The sequence below is a fragment of the Cebus imitator genome, unplaced genomic scaffold (assembly GCF_001604975.1).
Source record: "Cebus imitator isolate Cc_AM_T3 unplaced genomic scaffold, Cebus_imitator-1.0 Scaffold44, whole genome shotgun sequence".
NCBI lineage: Eukaryota > Metazoa > Chordata > Mammalia > Primates > Cebidae > Cebus > Cebus imitator.
In genome coordinates this window covers 4,854,933-4,871,852 of record NW_016107359.1, presented here as the reverse complement: position 1 = coordinate 4,871,852, position 16,920 = coordinate 4,854,933, and the positions used below count along the sequence as shown (strand labels likewise).

The 16,920-nt window shown below is 40.0% G+C and overlaps 1 long non-coding RNA gene across 1 annotated transcript; it reads left to right on the top strand.

Moving 5' to 3' along the window:
* The first annotated feature begins 3,054 nt into the window (after positions 1-3,054).
* LOC108303017 lies at positions 3,055-4,680 on the top strand. The gene is made up of 3 exons (XR_001824642.2): positions 3,055-4,050; positions 4,276-4,281; positions 4,367-4,680. It is a non-coding gene; the product is annotated as an uncharacterized LOC108303017 (long non-coding RNA).
* Positions 4,681-16,920: the final 12,240 nt, after the last annotated feature.

Below are 16,920 nucleotides of genomic sequence, written 5' to 3'. Positions count from 1 at the left end.
GCTGGGATATTTGATCTTTGCTCAAAGTGCAGTCAGACCTGTTTTGGAGTTGGCTAATCGTTCTCACTCACTGAAGAGCTGAAAGGCTTATTGTTCAGGTGGCTGTAAAAGAACACAGAGGCTGTGAAAGTCCCACTGTTTAATATTTCAAAAGGTCATCTGTCTCAGGGTTAAAATGTAATCGAACAAATTTTTAAAAAATCCTTTTGTCCAAAGGCAAAAAAGAGAACATAAGGAGTAGACATTGCTAAGCTGCGAAGAAACATCTCTGTATTTTACAGAGTCACTTTTCTGCTTGGGCATTGTTGATGATCAGCCATTGCCCTGTCCCCCTGCCTCCCTCCAGAACACTGGAGTCTATTCACCATTCATTCACCTGGCCTCTGGAACGGGTTCTGAGGGCAGCCAAGTACAGCACCCAACAAGGCAACCTCAGAAGCTGCAAATGTCTTACACAGGTTTAAGTTGTCTGAAAAGAAGTTTTATGGCTTAGCTGAATTGGGGGCCCAGAAAGGGGGCAGGAGGGAGTCTATTTATTTTCTTACCTCATGTGAGATGACATCAACTGAAAAGAAACTGCCAGGAGAAACTCAGTTTGGAACCACCTAAGGGCAGAGAAGGAATCCATTCATTTCTAGAAAGCTCTGCTCTACTTTTTAACTTGTCTCTTCCTGTGAGCAGGACAACACCCTTCCCCATCCCAAAGGAAAGACTCTGTCACACTTGGTCAGAGAAGACACATCTCACTAAGGTCTGTGAGGCTGAACTCAGAGAGAAAGCATGACATGCATATGTGTGGGGAGGGGAGAGCAAGGACTTTGCTCTGGAGGTGACTGTTGATTACAACACAGGGAAAAGTCAAAGACAAGAGAAGGAAAGGTTGGAGCCACCGTTGCTGGGGCCTTGAATGCCATGCTAAAAAGTTTGCAATGTATCCTTAAGCATGATGCAATTTATCGTTAGGCATGTTGCAGTTTATCCCTAGGATAATTTTTACACCTTTAAAATTTAAATTTGAGACATTGTCTCAAAATAAAATCAATTATGTTTATGTTGCCCAGGCTGGTCTTGAACTCCTGGCCTCAAGCCATCCTCCTGCCTCAGCCTTCTGAATAGCTGTAACTTATAGGCACGCAATACCATGCCCAGCTTACAGCTTAAAAAAATTATTAAGTCGTAATTATTTAAGCATTATTAAGTAATTAATTTATTATTAAGTAGGAAAAATAATTACAGAAATACTAGAAACTAGAAACGAACAATTTTAATCAAATAGAAATCAAAACCCCAAACAGAACAAGCCACAATCATATGACACATGGTAACCACGAGAACATTTTGGGGAAAAATGGTCTATATATGTATATTCATATCTATTCAAACAAAAAAGAGTAATGCTTGACACCTGCTTTTTTTGTTTCGTTTTTGTTTTTGTTTTTGAGGTGGAGTCTGGCTCTGTTGCCCAGGCTGGAGTGCAATGGTGCAAGCTTGGCTCACTGCAACCTCTGCCTCCCAGGTTCAAGTGATTCTCCTGCCCCAGCCTGTCAAGTAGCTGGGATTACAGGTGTGCGCCACCACACCTGGTTAATTTTTTTATTTTTAATAGAGTTGAGGTTTTGCCATGTTGGCCAGGCTGGTCTTAAACTCCTTACCTCGAGCAATCCACCTGCCTCGGCCTCCCAAAGTGCTGGGATTACAGGTGTGAGCAAACGCACCCGGCCTACACCTGGTTTTATGACCTGATTTTTTTTCATTAAGCGTTATAAAGTAGATTTCTTCACATGTTATTTTCCTACATAGTTATTTCAGCTTTTCCTGACCTAACATTCCTGAGGAGTTGACACCTCTCATGAGTAACAAGGATTGAAAAAGCAGTGATATTTAAAAATGAGACACTCCCCTTTAATTAATTAATATATATACAGGGTCTCACTCTGTCACTCAGGCTGGAGTGCAGTGATACAATCATGGTTCACTGCACCCCTGACCTCTCAAGTTCAAGGGATCCTCACCCCTCAGTCCACCAGTAACTAGGACTACACATTCATACTACCATTCCCAGGTGTTTTAAAAATTTTTGCAGGGATGATGTCTTACTGTATTCCCCAGGCTGGTCTTGAATTCCTGGGCTCAAGCAATCCTCCTGCTTTAGTCTCTCAAAGTGCTGGGATTACAGATTTGAGCCACCACACCCAGCCAGTACTCACCTTTTGACTTACTAGTCTATATATTAATTTAGATGGTTGGGCTGTATTTCATTAAAGTCCTTATGGGACTATTTCAGTTGCTTTAATGCTGCACACTTGCCAATAATGCTTCAGTAAACATATAGGAGTTTATAATTCTGTACACTGTTAAAAGAAAAACTTCAGCAGAATTAAATTTAAAGGAGTTTAATTGAGCAATGAAGGATTCGTGAATCGGCAGCTCCCAGAATGACAGCGGATTCAGAGAGATTCCAGCACAGCCAAGTGGTGGAAGAAGATTTTTAGACAATAAAAGGGAAATGACGTACAGAAATGGGAAGTGAGGTATAGAAATAGCTGGACTGGCTACAGGTTGGTGTTTGTTTTATTTGAACAGTTTGAACACTTAGCAGTCTATGAGTTGTTGAAGTATGGCCACTGGGATTGGCCAAGACTCAGCTATTGTTACAAGCACACGTGCTTCTGAATTAGGTTTTCAGTCTTGCCTGCCTATTTTTTTTTTTTTTTTTTTTGAGTTGGAGTTTCGCTCTTGTCCAGGCTGGAGTGCAATGGTGCGATCTCGGCTCACGGCAACCTCCACCTCCTGGGTTCAAGTGATTCTCCTACCTCAGCCTCCCAAGTAGCTGGGATTACAGGCATCTGCCACCAGGCTTGGCTAATTTTTTGTATTTTTAGTAGAGATGGGGTTTCTCCATGTCAGTTAGGCTGGTCTTGAACTCCAGACCTCAGGTGATCTGCCTGCCTCGACCTCCCAAAGTGCTGGGATTATACGTGTGAGCCACCGTGCCTGGCCAAAACTTTTCTTTTTTCTTTTGAGACAAGTCTCACTCTGTTGCCCAGGCTGGAGCTATTAAGCTAGGTTACAATACATCCACAAGGACTCAAATACAGAAGTCTGGAGTCCTCCTCAGGCCATATTTACTTTGCTTTAACAATTCCCTCCTTTTTGGTCATTTCTCAAATTTAAGAGATTGACTAAAACTTTAGTCCTTGATGTCACTATCACCATCATAAATGTATTTATTTGATTTTGAAACCCACTGGGAAACAGTAGAACAGTGAGTTTTGCAAAGGTAGGAACAAGGATTGAGTAGAGGTTACGTCCTTATGTTGGAAGGTCCTTTTATAGAAAAAAAACAAAACCTGGTCTGTTCTGGTCTAGGGTTTATGTGTTTCCTTAAAGTCTTAGTTTGATTATGTCACATTTAGCATGAGTGACTCCATTTTTGTTTGGTTTGGTCTGTTTGGGGCCTAGTATACGAGTTTCAGTCCAAAACAATGGCCTCCCATAATTTTGTTTAAAAATCTTCCCTTTTTGGTCGGGTTCTCATTTAGGTGAGAGTGTGACCACAATTCAGGGCCTTGGTGTCACTCTCAGTTACTATTATTTTGCGTTTCTGATCTCAGTATGTCATTCATAGGTTACGGTGTCCTCACGGCCATATATTGCTTTCAGTTTTTGTCATTCCAGTTGAAGAGGGACTATTTGACATTTTAGAGATGGCTGTATGTAAACATTTAAAACCTTTGAGAGAACACAGTGTGCCAGGGAGACTATTATGATGACTACTGGGAGGATAATACCAAGAGTTTGGAGTATGTTCTTTATTCAGTGTCTCTACAAATAAAACCAGCTAAAATCAAATAGATCAAAGAATGAGTTACATGAAGAGTCTACTCGCCTAGATAAGTGCTCTTTTCATTAATTCCCTACAATTGAATTTTGATAATTTACATTTGATGTATTTCTCAATAGGCCACAAGTGCCAGTAGCTGTACAGATACTTTTCTGTTTAGTCAATTCTACAAGTTAGTATAACTTTTACAAGAGAGTTTAAAGTCTGTAAACTAGGCCGGGCGCGGTGGCTCAAGCCTGTAATCCCAGCACTGTGGGAGGCCGAGGCGGGTGGATCACGAGGTCATGAGATCGAGACCATCCTGGTCAACATGGTGAAACCCCGTCTCTACTAAAAATACAAAATATTAGCTGGGCATGGTGGCGCGTGCCTGTAATCCCAGCGACTCAGGAGGCTGGGGCAGGAGAATTGCCTGAACCCAGGAGGCGGAGGTTGCGGTGAGCCGAGATCGCGCCATTGCACTCCAGCCTGGGTAACAAGAGCGAAACTCCGTCTCAAAAAAAAAAAAAAAAAAAAAAAAAGTCTGTAAACTATAGTCTTTACAGTAGAGCCCATTATAGAGCCTATCATGGGGGATACATTTCTAATTATTGTTTCTTTTATTCTAAACCATGGAAAAGGGACCTAACAAATGATGTATTTTTAGAAGAGTGAAGGCCTCTTGGCAATGTTATCTCTATGATGTGGATTAAGAAGAGTGAATTGATGTTCTGGTTCTAATTATGAGGCAATGTATGTACCATTGAAGTTTTTCACCTACCTTGGGTCTTTCTCTTTTATCTGTCAAGGTTATTCATGTATAAGGCTGTCTATGAAATCATTTACAAATAAAAATATACTCCATAAGTGTACATAACAGAACGTCTTTTTATTTCTTATTTCATTTCTCATTTCTCATGCCTCTATAAACAATGCAAAATTGTTTATAGAGGCATAAACAAGGAAAAAGTATTCAAAGATAAGAGTTTCATGATAGTAGAATTCTTGATCTGTGATCTTGGGAAAAGTTCACATCAAGGATTTCCTCTTTTTGGGGGGAGGAATTTTCCTGGTTAGTTTTACCTTCAGGGTTCTAATGGGTGGACAGTTCCAAGAGTGTGGAGGGACTCTTTTCAGCTGTGAGATTGTAAACTCAAAGTTCAAGGTCCTGAAGTTTTGTTGCAGTGTGGATGGTATCAACGAAAAGAGTCTAACTCTGTAAAATATTTGAAGAGATTTATTCTGAGCCAAATATGAGTGACCATGGCCCATGACACAGCCCTCAGGAGATCCTGAGAACATGTGCCCAAGATGGTAGGGGCACAGCTTGGTTTCATACATTTTAGGGAGGCATGAGACATCAATTAAATACATTTAAGAAATACATTGGTTTGAACCAGAAAGGTGGGGCAACACAAAGCAGGGGGCTTCCAGGATATAGGTAAATTTAAACATTTTCTGGTTAATAATTGGTTGAGTTTGTCTAAAGACCTGGGATCAATAGAAAATAAATATTCAGGTTAAGCTAAAAGATTGTGGAGACCAAGGTTCTTTTGAAGTCTTTTTTTTTTTTTTGAGACTCATACAATATTTTCCTTGTCTTCCTTGTCTTGTAATGTAATGCCAGAGTCAAGTTGGAAAGTAAGTCATGATATCTAGGATTAAAGAAAACCCATCTGATGAGAATTTATGGTTTGTAGGACACGAATCCCAAGACTCCTTGGACAGGAATTTGGGCAAGACTAAAAAATCAGAGCTTAGTCCTTAATGGCAAGAAGAGTCTTTGATATTCTCAGAAGATTCAATCTTTGGGTTCTAGCTTGTGAAGGAGTTGATTGTCCTCAGTGAACCATAAAAAGTTTTCTTTACCTGGTAAAAATATACTATGGCATAACAGTGTTGAAACATCAATCCTTCTATATGGGAAAGCTTTTCTATAACCAGAAAACAGGTATTGAAAATGACAATTGAATGAAATCCATTTATAAATATTTATTTATTTATTTATTTATTTATTTATTTTTGAGACGGAGTTTCACTCATGTTACCCAGGCTGGAGTGCAATGGCGCGATCTCGGCTCACCGCAACCTCCGCCTCCTGGGTTCAGGCAATTCTCCTGCCTCAGCCTCCTGAGTAGCTGAGATTGCAGGCACGCACCACCATGCCCAGCTAATTTTTTGTATTTTTAGTAGAGACGGGGTTTCACCATGTTGACCAGGATGGTCTCGATCTCTTGACCTCGTGATCCACCCGCCTCGGCCTCCCAAAGTGCTGGGATTACAGGCTTGAGCCACCGCGCCCGGCCCATTTATAAATATTTAAATGACCCATCAGATAGTCAAATGTACCTGAAGCTTTGATTGTATTCACAGGAATATGAGTTTGACAAACTAAACATTGGTTACAAACTATTTTAGCATTTATAATTTACCACACCAATGTATTTAATTTGGATTATTTTATCTTTTCCATCATGAGTCATGGAATGTATAACTTCTAGTAAAAAAAGTTTTAAGAACTCAGGAGAGACAAGGTGGGCTTCCTGGTTCTCCATGTGTCCATGTTTAATTAATATTAGACTTAGGTCTTCTTGAATACCAGTTGTTTTTCTAAATTAGGTGTATAGTACTGATAACTGATGGGTTATCATAGGTAATTTGGCTTAGACCATGGAGTTTATTTAATTGTATATTTAAATAATTTCAGTATCAGTTGATTTACCATGAAAATCTGGCAAAGTATTTTCTTGGTATTCAATTAATTTTTGTTTATTCAGGTGACTAGTTTTATAAACCAGTCAGTCTTTTCGTTAAAGTTTCAGTAATTCTTACCCAGTTTAAATATGATTCTAAAGTTATTAGAAACCTGTATTTAAGAGGATTTTTTAGCATCCTTTTTATTTTTTCATGAATCTCCTAAGAGATTCAATATTCTAGGATTTTGTGTGTTTGTTGAATTTTAAGAAACTGCATCAGTATTAAGCAATTAACTGTGGAAATGACCTTAAATAGTTATAGTTAAAGACACAATGGACAAGGAAATTTGGCTATTTCTGTGGTCTATGATAACATAATAATTGTAATTATGATTGACAGCATATACTCTGACACCTTATAATTTTAGAAATCCTATACAATTTTAGAACATATATTAATATTGTTCACTAAAATATAACCTGAAGAAGGTTAAACATTATTTTTATTTTGACAATGTTCCCTGTGTAACTTAATATGTTAAATAATCCTGTTTACCTTTCTTTTGGATGTCTCAGGGGCCCTCTGTAGTATTCCAATGTTAGAGGTTAGAAGAGAATTCTGAAGCTAAAATTTGATTTGAGGAAGTCTATTAAATGTGTTAAAGGTTTAAAACACTTGATATAAGACATACCAAAGCTGTCTTATAATGTAATTTCTGATACTCCCCAAAGCAAAAAATGTCAGATAATGGAATGCAAAACAGAACAGAGACTTCGATTTTGAAAGTAGTCTATCCACTTCCAATTTTTGGAATTTCATGAAGAAAACACGTTTTTCCCAAAATGGGGTCTCTAGCACCTCCTGTTTTTCCCAAGGTGTCTCAGACTGTTAGGGCTTGAATATCTGCTTTTAATTAAGCTGACTTTTAACAATAGCACTCTTCTAAAAAAGTTCTTTTAAGCTGGGCGCGGTGGCTCATGCCTGTAATCCCAGCACTTTGGGAGGCTGAGGCAGGTGGATCACCTGAGATAGGGAGTTTGAGACCAGCCTGACCAACATAGAGAAACCCTGTTTCTACTAAAAATACAAAGAATAGCTGGGCATGATGGGGCACACCTGTAATCCCAGACATTCAGGAGGCTGAGGCAGGAGAATCGCTTGAACTGGAGGTGGAGGTTTCAGTGAGCTGAGATCATGCCATTGCACTGTAGCCTGGGCAAAAAGAGTGAAACTCCATCTCAAAAAAAAAAAAGTTCTTTTAAATTACCCTGCTTTAGCCAGGTCAAATGACCAATATTTTGGGAATTTAAACTTTACCAAGTAACCCTACAGATGTTCTGAGAAAGGAAAATTCAAGATGGTTATAGGAGGGGAAGAGAATCAACAAATGGTAACGGTTATACAGATATTAAACAAGAAAGGACTCATTTTCTAAGTGGGGAATTGAACCTGGGCTCTCTCTGCGAAAGGATAAAACCTCAGTTACTGAATTACAGCACTGGGTAGCTTTTATTGCCCTTTCCAAAGGAAGTCTAGAGTAGTCAATTTTGAGCTTGTAATGGCTTTTAATTACTTTAGGTAATTTTTAGAGTTAACTGTGACATGAATCTCAAAATTCTTGCTTCTTGGAATGCAGAGACCAAGAAAAAGTACCACCATGTGGTCACAAGGTCAAGTTCCCAAGGACATAAAACAAGATGGAGACCTCATCCAGTTTTATTTGTTTGTTTCTTTCAGTAAAGTTTGTTATCAACCAGTTTGTTGTGCCATCTTGAGCAGAGGGCTTACGGGGTTTTAAGCCCATGTTCTATCCTAAAGAACTCCTCTTTATGATAGTATGATATAGGAAGACACATAAAGCATACCAGATTGGCAACAGTTTAAGACTAACCACATAAATCCTTTTTTTTTTCCATTAATCGAAACTTCACAGGAGATAAACAATGATTTTTATCATTCATTCAACCAGTTTAAATGGGGAGAAAGAGGCAGAAGTCTGACTGGTAAGAAACATTTACTCTTTCGCTAACATGTCAGGCTTCTGGGTTCCCTTTCCCCGAGTGGCCCTAGTGACCCGACTGGCTGCATCACAGCCCTGGTGGCCAAGCCACAACACAAAGGAAAATGATCTTTTTCTGCTTCATGGAACCACAGGCAAAAGCCTCTTGACTTTGCAAGTTGCCACCCAACTGGCTGCATGGAGGCACCAAATATTAATCTGGCAAGGCTCAAACTTGCCCCCAGTGGGGCCCTGTCATCTTTAACCTATTTTTAACCAAGAGGGACTTAACTGAGGGGGGGGTCCTCTAACCCAATGCTATCCTTTACTCAGGTAAAATACACCCCATTACTTATCCAAAGTCAGTCAAATGGTGCTGTAGTCTATTTCCTTTGGGTGGGGATAGTGCTAAATTAAAAGGTTAGCAGATTTAATTTTTGGGACCCCTCATTTTTATTAAATTAAATTAATTAGTTTTTTGAAATGGAGTTTCGTTCTTGTTGCCCAGGCTGGAGTGCAATGGCATGATCTCAGTTCACTGCAACCTCCACCTCCTGGATTCAAGCAATTCTCCTGCCTCAGTCTCCCAAGTAGCTGAGATTACAAGCATGTGCCACCATGCCCAGCTAATTTTGTATTTTTAGTAGAGACCGGGTTTCTCCATGTTGATCAGGCTGGTCTTGAACTTGTGACCTCAGGTGATCTGCCTGCCTTAGCCTCCCAATGTGCTGGGATCACAGGCGTGAGCCACCACGCCCAGCCTGGAAGCCCTCATTTTTAAATGTACTTCAGTGTGTTGTTCGTTCAGAACATTCCACTGTAAGTTGCCTTTAGGAAGATTTCATCATTTCTGTAAGACTATGCTATTTTCTATGTTTAATGTGTAAGTCAGAAGGAGCTCAGTTTTCCAGAAATTAAGGATTCCATTTTTACCTTAAATATTGGCTTTACTCTCAGGTGCCCTTGATTAACTTAGTCAATGATTTTTTTTCCTACCTAAGCATATAAGAAAAATGAAACAAAGGGATAGAACACAAAAATTCCTGCAATTTTTTCCAAGTCAAATTTTACACTCCCTATAAATTTACCACCAGTTTCTTTATGATTCAGTCAGATGTAAGAGGCCTCTAACTGGATCCAAGCCAGATAATTACCCAATTCTGATACCATGTGTTAAAAGAAAAAAAAAAAAATCAGCTGAATTAAATTGAAGTGAGTTTAATTGAGAAATGAATGATTCACGAATCAGGCAGCCCTCAGAATCACAGCAGATTCAGAGACTCCAGCATAGCCACGTGGTGGAAGATGATTTCTAGACAAATAAAGGGAAGCGACGCCTATGGGTGATGGGACTGGGATGTACAGGATCAGGGGACATAAATAACTTTTTTCTTCCTAAAGGGGGAAACTTGAGAACTAATAGGATGCTGGGGAAGATCCCTTTGCTAGTGACAAGTGGCTGCCTGACTTTTGATTCAGTGTTGCCGCAGTGGGTGGGTGTTTCTCTGACCTTGCCTCCCGTACCCTGCTGCAGGCAATGCTTTTTTCCCTTTCTGCCCTTTCTCTGTTTTTCTGTTACTCATGGCAACTGTCTACTTTTCATCTTTCCCAGAGACCACATGTTGAAACTCCTGGTCATAAGATCGTTCCACCCAACTCTGAGTGGCTTGACCTTGTAACCACGTGGTAGTACTTTCTTTTGGTCTCTGCCATTCCATGGACTGGAATTTTAGAATTCATGTCATAGTTAGCTCCAAAAATTATCTTGAGGCTGGGTGTGGTGGCTCACACCTGTAATCCCAGGACTTTGAGAGGCTGAGGCAGACAGATCACCTGAAGTCAGGAGTTTGAGACCAGCCTGACCAACATAGAGAAACCCCGTCTCTACTAAAAATATAAAATTAGCTGGGCATGGTGGCACATGCCTGTAATCCCAGCTACTCGGGAGGCTGAGGCAGGAGAATCGCTTGAACCCGGGAGGTAGAGGTTGCAGTGAGCTGACATCACGTCATTTGCACTCCAGCCTGGGCAACAAAAGCAAAACTTCATCTCAAAAAAAAAAAAAAATTATCTTGAGCAATTGAAAGCCATTGCAAGCTCAAAATTGGCTGCTCTGAGCCCCTTCTGGGAAGAGAAATAGAAATTGCCCAATGCTGTAACCTGTTGAAGTTACTTTTGGTAAAATTCAAAAGCCAGAAATATTGGCAATTTGTCCTGGCTAAAGTCAGGTAATAAGAGATTTTAAAGGATTCTTTTTTTAAAGAGCTCTATGATTAAAAGTCAGCTTATTCAAGCTCTAACAGCCTGGGACTCCTCCTTGGAGTAGGCACTACAGATCCTGTTTTGGGAAAAACGTGTGTTTTCCTAATGAAACCTCAGGAATTAAAAGTGAATAGATCTTCTCAAAATCTAAGGCTCTGTTCTGTTTTACATTGCATCATCTGACATTTTTGACTTTTGGAGGTAACAGAAATTACTTCACATCATATGAGAGCTTTGATGTGTAATAATTGGGTATGGGTAATGGCAGTTATGGGAGGATACTCAGTTCTTTGCACGTTTAGATTAGAGAAGCATGCTCTTGGCCACCTGTAAGGTAAGGCAATATCCCAACCCTACCACTGAGAAATAAGACTCCCATGGGGAATGGGCTAATTGGCTTCGGATTGGTTTGCAATGAAATGTACAGTTACCAGGCATGGTGGCTCATGTCTGTAATTCCAGCACTTTGGGAAGCCAAGGCAGTCAGATTGCTTGGGGTCAAGAGTTGGAGACCAACCTGGCCAACACAGTAAAACCCCATCCTACTAAAAATACAAAAATCAGCCAGGCATGGTGGTGCGTGCCTGTAATCTCAGTTACTTGGGAGGCCAAGGCATGAAAATTGCTTGAATCTGGGAGGTGCAGGTTGCAGTGAGCTGAGGTTGTGCCACTGCACTCCAGCCTGGACGATAGGGTGCGACTCAAAGAAATGCATGGTCAAATCTTTGCACTGTCTTGTTCTTTTGCATTTCTCTTTTAAGGATCCAGGATCCAGTATAAAAATGGGAAGCTTCATTTTGGGGATTTGTTTTTGCCTTCCAGCTGTGCCTGTCATAGAAACTGTATGCTTTCCTGGCCTTTCCCTCCAAGGGCTCCATCCTGAAGCCACTAATCCAATTAAGAAAGTGGCAAATGAGGCTGGATGAGGTGGCTCATGCCTATAATCCCAGAATTTTGGTAGGACAAAGCAGGTGGATCATTTAAGGCCAGGAGTTTGAGACCAGACTGGCCAACATGATGAAACCTTGTCTCTACCAAAAGTACAAAAAATTGACCCAGTGCAGTGACTCATGCCTGTAATCCCAGCACTTTGGGAGGCTGAGGAGGGCAGATCACAGGGTCAGGAGATCAAGGCCATCCTGGCCAACATGGTGAAACCCTGTCTCTACTGAAAATACAAAAATTAGCTGGGCATGGTGTCGGGCACCTGTAGTTCTAGCTACTCGGGAGGCTGAGGTAGGAGAATGGCTGGAACCAGGGAGGCAGAAGTTGCAGTGAGCCAAGAGTGCACCACTGCACTGCAGCCTGGGGGACGGAGTAAGACTCTGTCTCAAAAAAAAAAAAAAGTAGCCAGGCATGGTGGCACACACCTGTAATTCCAGCTACTCAGGAGTCTGAGGCACGAGAATTGCTTGAATTTGGGAGGCGGAGGCTGCAGTGAGCTAAGATGGTGCCACTGCACTCCAGCCTGGAGACAGAGTGAGACTTTGTCATAAAAAAAAAAAAAAAAAAAAGAAAGAAAAGAAAAGAAAAAGAAACTGGCAAAAAAAATCTTACAACTACTGGATCTTCTTCTGTCTGCCTATTTATATGTGTTGTATGTGACGTTTATATATGAAAGAGCTCTGATTGTCTTTAAAAATGAGAGTTTAATTCAAATATTCTTGTCAGAAAAGTAAAAAGTGTAGTCTTTTAGTTTATGTGACTTAAATAATCTTTGGGAAGTAAAAACCGTTTTACATGCAAGGTATGTAAGAAAAGTGAAATTCGTTTTTGGTAAAAGATTATAAGAAGGCATGGGAATGGAATGTATTTTTTTTTATGCTTAAGGGGTTAAACTATTGTTTCAAGTTAGGATAAAGCTGAAGTTTTGTGCAAGTTGTGAAAGGTTTGTGAAAAACCTTGTAAAAGAAAATCTGTGTGTGAATCTATTGGCTAAAGTTAGAGGGTTGTTCAGTTTTTCCATAAATTGAACATTGGAATAAAAGCACAACAGGTTTTTCTTAGAGCACTGATCTGCTCTTTCACAAAAATTTGTAAAGCCTTGCAAAAGTTTTTCAAGACTCTTATCTTATGGTCAGACATAAAATTGGATAGATTTGTCTATAAGGTTTTATTAAGAATTGGCTTTAACATTAATAGTACATTAATGCAAAGGTGAAAGTGGCTTATTTGGTATAAAAATCATATAGGAAGTACTGCCAAATGTGAAATGGTGGCTTTCTTTGCCCTGTATTTGTATAAATATGTTATTGGTATGTATTCCAAAATTATGGGAAACCCCTATCATTCTGATATGACTTAGTGTGAGTTATTAATAATTATAATTATGTAAAATTATTGTGTGCCACAGAGGTAACCAAAATTCCTAATCCATTGCAGCTTTAATAATGGCTGTCCTAGCTGGGTGCAGTGGATCACCCCAGTAATCCCAGTACTTTTTTTTTGTTTTTTGAGATGGAGTCTCACTCTGTCACCCAGGCTGGAGTGCAGTGGCACAATCTCAGCTCATTGCAACCTCCAACTCCTGGGTTCAAGTGATTCTCCTGCCTCAGCCTCCTGAGTAGCTGGGATTACAGGTGTGTTCTACCACGTCCAGTTAATTTTGTATTTTTAGTAGAGATGGGGTTTTACATGTTGGTCAGGCTGGTCTCAAACTCCAGACCTTGTGATCCTCCTATCTTGGCCTCCCAAAGTGCCAGGATTACAGGAGTGAGCCACTGTGCCTGGCCAATCCCGGCACTTTGGGAGGCTGAGGCAGGCAGATCACTTGAGGTCAGGAGTTAGAGACCAGCCTGGCCAATATGAGGAAATGCCATCTCTATTAAAAATACAAAAATTAGCCAGGTGTGGTGGTACGCACCTGTAATCCCAGCTCGGGAGGCTGAGACAGGAAAATCGCTTGAGCCCAGGAGGTGGAGGTTGCAGTGAGCCATGCTTGTGCCACTGCACTCCAGCCTGGCAATGAAGTGAGACTCCATCTCAAAAAATAAAAATAAAATAGAAAAAAATAAAAATAGTAACGGCTGTCCTAAGTTTTTGTCGTCCATAGACCATTCTTGTCTTGTTTTAATCCTCTTCAAAAGGTGGTGTATAATCAGCTATAGAAATTTGACAAGTGCTCTTTAATGAAGGTTTCTGATGACTCTGAAGATTGTGACATTAGAATAGAGGAAAAAACTCTTGAGATTCTCATGGAGAGTTGTATTGTTCATGAATATCAACAGCAGTTAACTGCATGGACTGAACTAATAGAAGATTGAAGTAATCTTTTTGACCTTTTGCTTAAAATTGCTAATCCTTTGTTTTGTTTTTCAGAGTCAAGGCAACTTCTCTTTTGAGCTATTTACAGCTTTTAACAATTGAGAAAAGTATATTCCTGTGAACAAAATTTGGAGCGTATTTGTTTTCTCTGCTCAATTTCTGTTTTCAAAAAAAGCTTAATTTTGTAAGTGAATCAATCTTAGTATGTTTTGTCATTAGCAAAAATGGGAAACTGGAAAGAGAAAAAATTATGTTTCAAGAACTATGGTACACCTGCAGTTAGAGTCTAGTCTCATCAGTTGTTTTCACATTTTTTTTTTCCTGCAATTTAGACTGACTGCTTATTCCTGTGAACCAAACAGTGATCTTTGGCTATAGCTCAGAAGAAACAAGACAGATGAATGGGTACTGTAAAAAAGTTTGAATAAGTATTCTAATTCTAGGCACGTATTGGAACCAGCTGGCAACCCTGTATCAGCTTGGATTCAACAGTTGTCCAGCTCATGGAAATCCTTCTAATTTCATTTACTTGGGATAATTTTACTTATTTTGCTTTACTGGTATGGAACATATTGCTGTTGTATTCTTTGTGGAGGAATGCAGGATAAGCTTACTGAATGTTTCCTTAAATTGAACACTTATTAAACTTTTAGATAGCACCTTTCATTGGAACTCGAAGTTATGAATGGCCTTCACCATACTGATGCTTTCTGACTGGGTGCCTCTCTACCACAAATACAAGAGACCCTAATTGTTAAGCAGGAATATCATTGCCCCTATTCAGCCTGAAGAAGTTACAGAAGATAGATCTTCATCCCTCTACAACTCAGGATTAAGGGTTCTCTTATAAATGGGAGGGGGGAAATATGTCAGAGGCATTCAAACCAGAGCTGTCGGGGTCACCAACTGTGGGAGTCTGTCCTGCAGACCCTGACTCAACAACAGATGAATAAAGTACACTGACACACAGGCATTATGCTTTGCCAGTTTGACTGTGTGTCTGGGATGCTTATAGACTCCCTGGAGAGTGCTCTAAACAGTTGCCACTGCTGGCCCTCACCAGCCAGTGAGACTGGCATTTATTCAGTATAGATTTATTCAGTATAGAGGTTCTAAGTCAACACACTTATGGAGAAAGATTAAAGGCCAGGTTCTGAGAGCCTAAGGCAAACACCATTAGAGAGTAATCTTCCTGATCGACCTCCCCCGAGAGGACCATCCAGCTCAAAGTTTAGTTTTAAGACCACATGAGTAAACAAGTTATTCAGATAAATTCCTCTACATACTCTAGCTATTTGCTTTTCTTATTAACTAAATGTAAAGGAGACTTAGGCTCCCTTTGGCCAATACTTCTACTGAACTATGCAAAAGCCTCTCAGCCTTCCAAGAAGGTTTGTGATTATTCCTTAAAGCTATCTCTAATATTTTTCCCACTACCCTGAGTAAATCCCCACCCTGAGTGAATCCCCACACAGAGCAACTCCATTTTGGACTCCATCTTGAATAGAAGAGACCTACGGGGCTGCATTTTCAGGTTAGGTATTTGTAGTCACAGGAAGAGACAGAAAGTTGGCACACTATGCAGGTTACAAAGACCTTGCTGATAAAACAGCATGCAGTAAAGAAGCTGGCCAAAATCTACCAAAACCAAAATGGCAATGAAAGTGCCCTTTGGTCATCCTCACTGCTCATTATACATTAATTATATCGGCATGCTAAAAGACACTCCCACCAGCAACATGACAATTTACAAATGCCATGTCAACATTAGGAAGTTACCCTACATGATCTAAAAAGGGGAGAAACCCTCAGTTCCAGGAATTGCCCATCCCTTTTCCAGAAAACTCATGAATAATCCACCATTTGTTTAGCAAATTATCAAGAAGTAACAATAAGTGTAAGCAGCTGAGCATCCCATGCTGCTGCTCTGCCTATGGAGTAGCCATTCTTTATTCCTTTACTTTCCTAATAAATTTGTTTTCACCTTACTTTATGGACTTGCCCTAAATTCCTTCTTGCATTAGATCCAAGAACCTTCCCTTGGTCTGGAGGGTTTTTCAGCAACAATACAATTAAAATTTTTGTCATCTAGAAACATCTTAATTTCCTTTTAGTTCATCTGTTTTCTTCAACTCCCAATGCCCTTTCTTCTACCTGTTTCTCTTAGTCCAGAGAGAAGACAGGATGACAGGCAGGCTACTCCAATGTGACTGAGATTTTCAGAAGGTAAATGGATTTGGTCTCTCCAGTGAAAGGAAGGATTTCCTTAAGGCTGTAGCTTACTTAAATTTCAGGCCTTCTTCCTGATATTTGTTTTGAAAAAAATCAATGAAGAAAGTTCATCAAGTGTTTCTCTGTGTCTGTCTATTACATTAAGTGGAGGAGCATTAAATGTCCTAATGTATAGGAAATACCTGATTACAGAATAATAATTTAGAACCGAAAATAACTAGAGGTTGTTCCCAAGCTTAACAGATGTGGCTCCATGTTAAATGTGGAAGAATACATTGGTAAAGTATCTGGCATTTGAGATATAATAAAATCAAATGCCAACAGGACTAGCCTGGTCAACAAATAGGAAATGATGGAGGCGGCAGGAAACCCTTGAGAACAGGTTTTGTCTAAAATTTATCTTCTAAACAGAGTGGTGGTCCCTACTCTCAGCTTTAGCTAATTGTTACCATGTAGAAACACAAGCCCTATGTCATCAGATTTTCTCATTTTTCTTTTTATTTTCTGAGATGGAGTCTTGCTGTGTTGCCCAAGCTGAAGTGCTCCTAGGTTCAAGTGATTCTCCTGCTTCAGCCTCCCGAGTACCTAGGCCCGCAGGCACACACCAGCACACTCGACTAATTTTTGTATTTTTAGTAGAGAC